Raw genomic sequence first — 9,146 nt, forward strand, 5'->3', positions numbered from 1 at the left:
TTAAATGTTACCTCCTGATTTTCTTTTATTATTATTATTATAGTTTAAGTTCTGGGATACATGTGCACAACGTGCAGGTTTGATACATAGGTATACATGCGCCATGTTGGTTTGCTGCACCCATCAACTCATCATTTACATTAGGTATTTCTCCTAATGCTATCCTTCCCCAAGCCCCACACCCCCCAATAGGCCCCGGTGTGTGATGCTCACTGCCCTGTGTCCAAGTGATCTCGTTGTTCAGTTCCCACCTATGAGTGAGAACATGTGGTGTTTGGTTTTCTGTCCTTGTGATGGTTTGTTAAGAAAGATGGTTTCCAGCTTCATCCATGTCTCTGCAAAGGACATGAACTCATAGGATCCCATTTTAAAACATTTTTCCTTCTTGTCTGTTATGGACAAAAAGATAAGTCTGGCTTGTGGGTTATTCTGACCATTTTTTTCCTACTAGGTACTTGCTTTTGTATTTGGTCCTTTTCTCATTACAAGCTTTTTATTTTATTTTATTATTTTATTTTTCCTTATAGTGACTTAAGTTTGGCTGTCATGTGCTTACTCCTCTATAAATTAAGACAAAGGTGACTGACAAATCAATTTGGTCTTTTAATGCCATTGATGTCATGTGAACAGACTTCAAAAAGTTCATGAAAAAATTGAATTAAAAATGTAAACTTTATTTCTCAACTAAGCTTCAGCCAGTTAAAAACACTTTTGTAAGCAGTGATACCAGCCATTTAGTCCATTTTGAAAGACCTGAGGGTCCTTAGCATTTAATAGTGTCAATGCAGTCTTTTTTACATCACTAATTTAAGAATAATGGGCACGCTTTACAGGTTGTTTTTTTTTTCTTTAGGTTAGCAAACAAGGAGCCACATCAGGACTATATGGTAGAGGGCTGATGATTTTCCATCAAAACTTTCACAAAATTTCCCTTGTTTGATGAGAGGAGTGAGCAGGATGTTGTAGAGAAGGACTCTCTGGTGAAGTCTTCCTAGGTGTTTTTCTGCTAAAGCTTTGGCTGATGGTCTCAGAACACTCTCATAATAAGCAGATTTATCATTCTTTGGCCCTCCAGAAAGTCAGCAAGCAAAATGTCTTTAGCATCCCCAAAAAACTGTTGCCATGACCGTTGCTCTTGACTGGTATGTTTTTGCTCCGACAGGATCACTTCCATCTCTTTGTAGCCATTGCTTTGATTGTGCCTTGTCTTCAGGATCCTATTAGTAAAGCCATGTTTCATCTGCTGTTATAGTTCTTCGAAGAAGTACTTGAGGATCTTGATCCTGCTTGTTTGAAATTCCTATTGAAAGCTCTGCTCTTGTCTGCAGCTGATCTGGTTGCAACAGTTTTGGCACCCAGTGAGTGTAGAGTTTGTTCAACATAAATTTTTCAGTCAGTATTGTGTAAGCTGAAGCAATTGAGATATCTGTTGCCTTGTGAAAAGTTTCTGGGGACAGTGCCCCACATAAATCAGCAGTTTACAAATAGATAACTCGTTTTAAGAAGGGATGAGACAGTGCTGAAGATGAAGGGCGCAGCAGCAGACCAGGGTGTTGGTTATGGTTTCTGCTGTTAATTTTCAGTCGTCTGCATTTGGGGCATGAACAGGATGAATTTTTTTCCTTGCAAATTGATGTGGATGGTCTGCTGCTGCAGGCTTCATCTTCAACATTGTCTCATCTCTTCTTGGAATGAGTAATGCATTTGTAAACTGCTGATTTATTTGGGGCATTGTCCCGTGAACTTTTCATAAAGCATCAGTGATTTCACCATTCTTCCACCCAAACTTCGCCATAAGTTTGATGTTTGTTCTTTCTTCAACTTTAGTAGAATTGATGTCACTATGAGAGGGGCTTTTTTCAAACTGATGTCTTATATTTCTTAGTGCTTCAGACTAGATCTCCTTCAGACGTGTTATAACAAGTTAGTGTGAGTTTATTTTCGTGCAAAAATTTTTGAAATCCATGCATAGTTGTTTCATAATGCATATTTTCTATGAATTTCTTGAAGACCCCCTGTATTCATTCTGGTAGAGACATTTTTACCAATACAAATGAAGGAAAGGAGCTAATAATTTTCAGTTACCCTTGCTATCTTATTAGCCATTTTGTCAGTGATAAATGATAAGATTTACTCTCCAAAAATGTTTTTAAAAACTTTAAAAGCTAATGGCTCTCATTTTTCCCTATTGTTTTTTTAAGAAGGCATTTATTGTTTGATCCTGAAGTTCCTTATTTTCATTTTATTTATTAGACACAGTAAAAGATTCTCCACAGCCCAAGGCTCCTAGACATGTGTAAAATGTAAAAATGTGCAATTAAATCAAACAGGGCAGCTAAAATTCCACCACAAAGTGAAAAAAAGTTCAGGGCTTTATTTAGTAAAAAATGACAAGCTATAAAGTAGATCCTGCCCAGTACCCTAAGGTTAACAATTTGGAGCTCTGCTAAATTAGAATGACGGGGCTTCCAGGGATAAACAAGTCCTCCAGGGACTGGCACAAGGAAGGAATTCAGAGCCTCAGACCTGGGAAGGAATTTCACAGGAAGTGGCCTTGCTGTGCCCAGAATTCTCTGACAACTGTCCTTAGGGCACTGCACTTGATATTACGTAATGACAAGGGGACATATAAATAATCTGGTTGAAATGACAGGTCGAGGTCAGTAACCACTTGCACACATTTGACTGTGGTACGTGGACCCCCGATGGGCAGCAGTAACTCACATGCTCTCTTCGGTAGAGCACCTGGCTTCAGTCCTCAGTCACATTTCTTCTTGTCCCACTTCTCCTCTAAGCAGCATATGCTACGGCATATACTAAGCACTGTGGGGAGGGTTTAGCTCATTCAGCCATGCTAGGATACCTCCCTGGACCAGGGGAAGGGAGGCCATCCAGGGGACATGGAGGTCTCTCCACACTCACCAAGGAACTCTCCCTGAAACTATCACAGACGTTTCCTAAGCAGTCTTCCTGCCTCTTCTCTTGACTAACTACCCCCACCCCATCATTCCCCACAGAGCAACATGTTTCAATTCATTCTCTAAAGATTTTATTTCTGAAGATATAAATCCACTGTCTTATCCCTTGATGGCCCTCCACTGAAAAGAGGATAAAATGCAGACACTACCTCATGGTCTCCAGTGTGATTACTGTCTGTCTCCTCAACATCATCTCGGGTCACTGTCTTGCTCAGGACACTGGTCTGCTTGGTTTCTTTTCCCTCAATTCCTAGGTTCCTTTACTTCTCAGGACTTGGCATGTGCTATTTTCTTCATCTGGAACGTCCTTCTCTCCAACCTTCATCTTCCTCATCTTTTCCAATCTACTTTCTTCCTTATCTTTTAGTCAAAACTGAAATACCACCTGCTCTGAAAGACCATGCAGTGGTGGGTTCCTCTTGGCCTATCAGCCTCCCTCACAGCCCCTTGTTTGTTTCCTCTACGGGACTATTACTGTTGTAAATGATGTATATGTGTATATTTGCTTGCTTGGCCATTTCCGCCATCAGAATGTAACCTTCCTGTGAACTGGGACCATCTGTATCTTGTTTACTGATGTAATCCCATCATCCAGAATGGGGTTCAGTATGTAATGAATAGTACGTAATAACTCGCTAAAGAATAAATGAAGGAAAAGTAATCATGCTCTCCATGCACTTTTCTAGGTGATGAGTCACCTTTTTATGATCTCCCTTCCTTTCAGTTTAGGCTCTTAAATCCCAGTGTAAGTATGTGCCATTCCCAAGTGGGAAGAAAATGTTTACAATGTGAGTCTTCCTCCATGAAAACTCTAGGTCTAGCAGTGCTTGCTTGACTTTTCAAAACACCTAAAAATCATATTGGAATTTCATTAAAAAGTTAAGTCCCTGATTGATGTGACCATTGTGTCATCAACATGCTAAGTAGATCTTGAAGACAACACCACTCTCTTGAACATCTTGGCCACCAGTTGCTGTCTTTTATAGCAATTACCTCATCCATTCTTCTCTTTTACCACAAGATCCCTCAGGTGTGTTTCTGACTCTGCTGTTCCCATTTCAGCGAGTTCCCCTGTTCTGCACCATCAGTTCCTTGCCGTTCCTGTCTGATGTTTCCATTTTAGTCCATTTGATTTTTCTTTTCATGTTGTTTCTCCTCCTCCATAGATCTCAGTGGTCTCTACGTTATGGTCACTTGGACTTCCAGACTTTGTTCCCGTCCCTTCTCTTCTTGGCTCCTTTCATTAATTATTAGTTCCTTGGTTTGACAAAACAATTCCATGTCTAAACCCAGTTGGCTCTTTTCCCAGTGCTGCCTGTTAGGGACATCATCTTTCCACACGTCCTGGCCACGCAGCCTTCAGCCTTTCTCTAGATCCAGATTATGTAGTGGATACTAAGTGTCTGCTGTATTCTGAGCACTCTTCTTTGTGACCTTTATCAAGGTTCACATTGTCCAAATAGTCAAGAGCTGTGACTGATTGATTACGTAGTTTTTGCTCAGCACCATGATGTTGGACCAAGTTCAACCCATTATCCGAGGGCAGATTTTCCTTCTTTTCTCCATCCTGAGGCCTTTCCCTAATAAAGTGAGTATGCCCTTCTCAGATTCCAATAAATGAGAAGCTATTGGGCTTCTCATTTATTTACTTAACAAGTATTTGTTGATCACCTACTATGTGTCAGACACTGTTCTGGGTGATCAGTGGTGAACAGATAGTCTAGTTGCCTGTAGATTCTAGTGAGACATGTACATATTTATAGTATGTGTGGAATATGTATATATATGAATTTGTATATCTAACAATTTAAAATATATTACTATGTGCTGTTTTCTAGCTTTATGTAAGTAAATTGTATCTGGCCAGGAGAGTTTTAAGTTTTTCAGGAACTTTTTTTTTTTTTCAATGTTTGTGTATCACACTGCCTGGGAGAGCATTGAGTACAGAGCAGGTATTTAGTATGTTCAGCGAGTTCACTAAGAATGGAATAGAGGCATACCTCATTTTATTATGCTTAACAGATACTGCATTTTTCAAAACAAATTGAAAATTTATGACAACTCCGCATTGAACAAATCTATTGACGCCGTTTTTCCAACAATGTATGCTCACTTTGTATTTCTATGTCACATTTTGGTAATTCTTAAAATAACTCAAGCTTTTTTGTTGTTACTGTACCTGTGATGATAGTCTTGTCATCAGTGATCTTTGATGTTACTATGGTAATTGTTTTGGGGTGCCACAAACTGGTCATAAAACACTAAATCTAACTGTGTGTGATAAATATGTGTGTTCTGATTGCTCCACTAATCAGTTGTTCCCCTGTTTCTCTTGCTGTCCTTGGCCTCCTTATTCATTGAGACACAATAATATTGAAATTAGGCCAATTAATGACTCTGCATGTTCAGGTGAATTGAAGAGTTGCAAATCTCTCACTTTAAGTCAAAAGCTAGAAATGATTAAGGTTAGTGAGGAAGGCATGTCAAAAGCTGAGATGGGTCAAAAGGTAAGCCTCCTACACCAGTTAGCCAAGTTGTGAATACAAAGGAAAAGTTCTTGAAGGAAATTAAAAGGTGCTACTCTAGTGAACACACAGATGATAAGGAAGTGAAACAGCTTGGTATGGGGATAGAACATCTGACATAACAGTCAGTGTTAAGGCATAACACTCCCTTAACCAAGATCCCAATCCAGAGCAAGATCCTAACTCTCTTTAATTCTGTTAAGGCTGAGAGAGGTGAGGAAGCTGCAGAAGAAAAGTTAGAATCTAGCAGAGATTCATTCATGAGGTGTAAGGAAAGAAGCTGCCTCCATAATATGAAAGTGCAAGGTGAAGCAACAAGTCCTGATGGAGAAGCTGCAACAGGTTATCCAGAAGATCTAGCTAAGATCACTGAAGAAGGTGACTGCACTAAACAACAGATTTTCAAGGCAGACAAAATGGCCCTCTATTCGAAGATGATGCCATCTAGGACTTTCATAGCTGGCCAGGAGAAGTCAATGCTTTGGCTTCTGAGAACATGCTGACTCTTTGGTTAGAGACTAATGCAGCTGGTGATTTTCAGTTGAAGCCGGTGCTTATTTATCATTCAAAAAATCCTAGGGCCCTTAAGAATTATACTAAATCTGCTCTTCCTGTGCCTTATAAATGGGACAACAAAGTCTAGATGACAGCACAGCTATTTACACCACAGTTTATTGAATATTTTAATCCCACTGTTGAGATCTACTGCTAAGGAAAATATACTCCTTTCAAAATAGTTTTGGTCTATGACGATGCATGTGATCATGCAAGGGCTCTGATGGAGATGTACAAGGAAATTAATGTTTTCATGGCTGCTAACATAACATCCATACTGAAGCTCTTATTATTCAAGGAATACATTTTATAAGGCTATAGCTGCCATAAATAGTGATTCTTCTGATGAACCTGGGTTAAGTAAATTAAAAACCTCTTGAAAACCTTCTCCATCAGGACTTGTTGCTTTTGAAATCTGGGTCAAGTAAATTAAAAACCTTCTGGATGCCATTGGGAACATTTGTGATTCACGGGAAGAGGTCAAAATAACATTCACAAGAGTTTGGAAGAAGTATATTCTAACCTTCACGGATGACTTTGAGGAGTTTAAAACTTCATTGGAGGAAGTCACTGTAGATGTGGTAGAAATATCAAGAAACTAGAATTAGAATGGTGCCTGAAGATGTGACTGAATTGCTGCAGTTTTATGATAAAACTTTAACAGATGAAGAGTTGCTTCTGTGGATGAGCAAAGAAAGTGATTTCTTGAGATGGAATCTTCTCCTGGTGAAGAAGTTGTGAACATTGTTGAAATAAGGAAAAGAATTAGGATATTGCATAACTTATTTGATAAAGCAACTTCAAGGTTTGAGAGGACTGACTTTAATTTTGAAAGGTCTACTGTGAGTAAAATGCTATTAAACAGCATTGCATGCTACAAAGAAATCTTTCATGAAAGGAAGAGTCAGTTGATGCTGCAAACTTCATTGCCATCTTATTTTTAAGGAATTGTTACAGCCACCCCAGTCTTCATGAGCCATCACTCTGATCCGTCAGCAGCCTTCAACATCGAGGCAAGATCACCCACCAGCAAAAGGATATGACTCATCTGAGTCTCATAATCATTAGCATTTTTTGCAATAAAGTATTTTTTAAATTATTCACTTTTTTAAGACATAGCACTGTTATACACTTAGTAGACTACAGTATAGTAGTGTAAACATAACTTGCATATGCACTGAGAAACCAAAAAAACTTGTATGACTCACTTTATTATGGTATGCCATTTATTGTGTTATTTGCTCTGTTGCGGTTGTTTGGAAATGAACCTTCGGTATCTTCAAGGTATGCCTTTATATAGAGAAGTACATTCAAGTGAGATGCAAAAACCTATATATCATTGCACTAATACATTGTACAATTGAATGATAGCTTTCTATGTAAATGTCCTCCTGCAATGGGTGACTCCCTATTATAGGGTTCAGGATACAGTGATTGACTACATAGGGATACATGACAGTTTCATTTAAAGTTCACAATGTAAACATTGCAGTATTTCTAGACCTAGAGTTGTAAGTTCAAGTATAACAATATGCATTTAAAATTATATAACTATATAACCTCAGTGCAATCATCAAAGTGAAAAATATTGAAGTATCCAGAAACTTAATAGGAATTGGAATATCAGCAATCACCATTTTATCAAGCTTCCCACACAGAAGCTGTGCAAAGCCATTGTTGTTGCAATAAAATAGATTTATTTATTTACTTACTTAAACACAAAGTTCATGAGAGCACACAAAGCTACATTAAATTGATTTTACATCGGAATTAAAACCATGCTAGAAGGCTTCTATGTTATGTGCTTCTGCACAGTAAGTGGGATCTGACCATACAAAGTAAAAGTGAATAGAGTTGCTCTCATGGTAAAACTGGGTATGTAAGGAAATAACTCAGAGAAGGAAACACAATGAGCAACAACAACTAAATGTATAATGTTCTTTAAAGTCTGATGTCCTTTGAAGGTCTTCAGGCAGTGACTGGTGGAGACAGTCCCATGTACCCCAGGTTGCTCACCTGCATTATTTGACCATATCAACTTTGTTCACCACGTCCACCTAAAAGATACCAGCGTAGTCCTCCTGAAGCAAAAGGCATTGTTGAGGAGCTCTGGTGCCTTTGGGCGATACTGTAGATACCATAAGATTGTTAGCACCATAGAATCTAGAATTTAATGAGCAAACACTCTGTTCATCCAGAAAAAAAAAAAAAGTTTTAATGCTATACATGTTTTAAACACTGAATCAGTGAATTCTTCTATATACACATGATTGATTGACCTAAAAATGTACCAATCCTGGGTGTTTTTACCTCACTCAAAGACAACTTGCCATCTAACCCCTCTTAGAACTAAGGGGTTTTGTGTTGGTTTGTTTTGCGTTCTTTTTGTCCTGTTTTTTTGGGGAGTAGGCTGAGGGTTGCTGAGAATTATTTTGTTGGAGTATTATGGATGGTGATTATAGCCTGTGGCAAATAAAATAGATTAGCAGAGCAAGAACTGACCATGAAAAAAATGTTGCATTTCCTACTGTGTACATCTCAGAAGACATTCTACAAAGATACTTATTTGATCAAAGGCGTAAGAGATCCCTTTAAATTATGTACAAGTCTACTTGCGCATTTTATTTTAGGGTACCACGCGACATTTCTTTGTGTGAGAATACACGATCCCAGAATTTTGGAGTGACAAGGCTATAATTGACTCTGTCTTTTGGTTTTCCTGGGAAAAAATTATCAGGACATTCTGACCCTAAAGCAAAATCACAGTTAATTAAATTATGACCATATGAAAATTCTGATTAAAGCGAAGGCAAGAGTATTTGTCAAGCCAATGTTTAAGATAATGTGGAAGAATGATATGAAAGCAGCAAAGAATATTGTGAAAATAAAGCCACTTGAAATCAATATAGGAATAATTTCATCAATGGAACAGGTTAATCTAGGTGTACATGCAAATACATATGGGAATTTACTGTGTGATTAAAAATGTATTTCAAATCAATGGATAAGAGAGACCTTTTTCAAGAAATTTATGTTGGGCAATTGGCCAACCATTTAGGAATATAAAACAACAACAAGATCTTCACTA

The sequence above is a fragment of the Colobus angolensis genome, unplaced genomic scaffold (assembly GCF_000951035.1).
Source record: "Colobus angolensis palliatus isolate OR3802 unplaced genomic scaffold, Cang.pa_1.0 Scaffold336, whole genome shotgun sequence".
NCBI lineage: Eukaryota > Metazoa > Chordata > Mammalia > Primates > Cercopithecidae > Colobus > Colobus angolensis.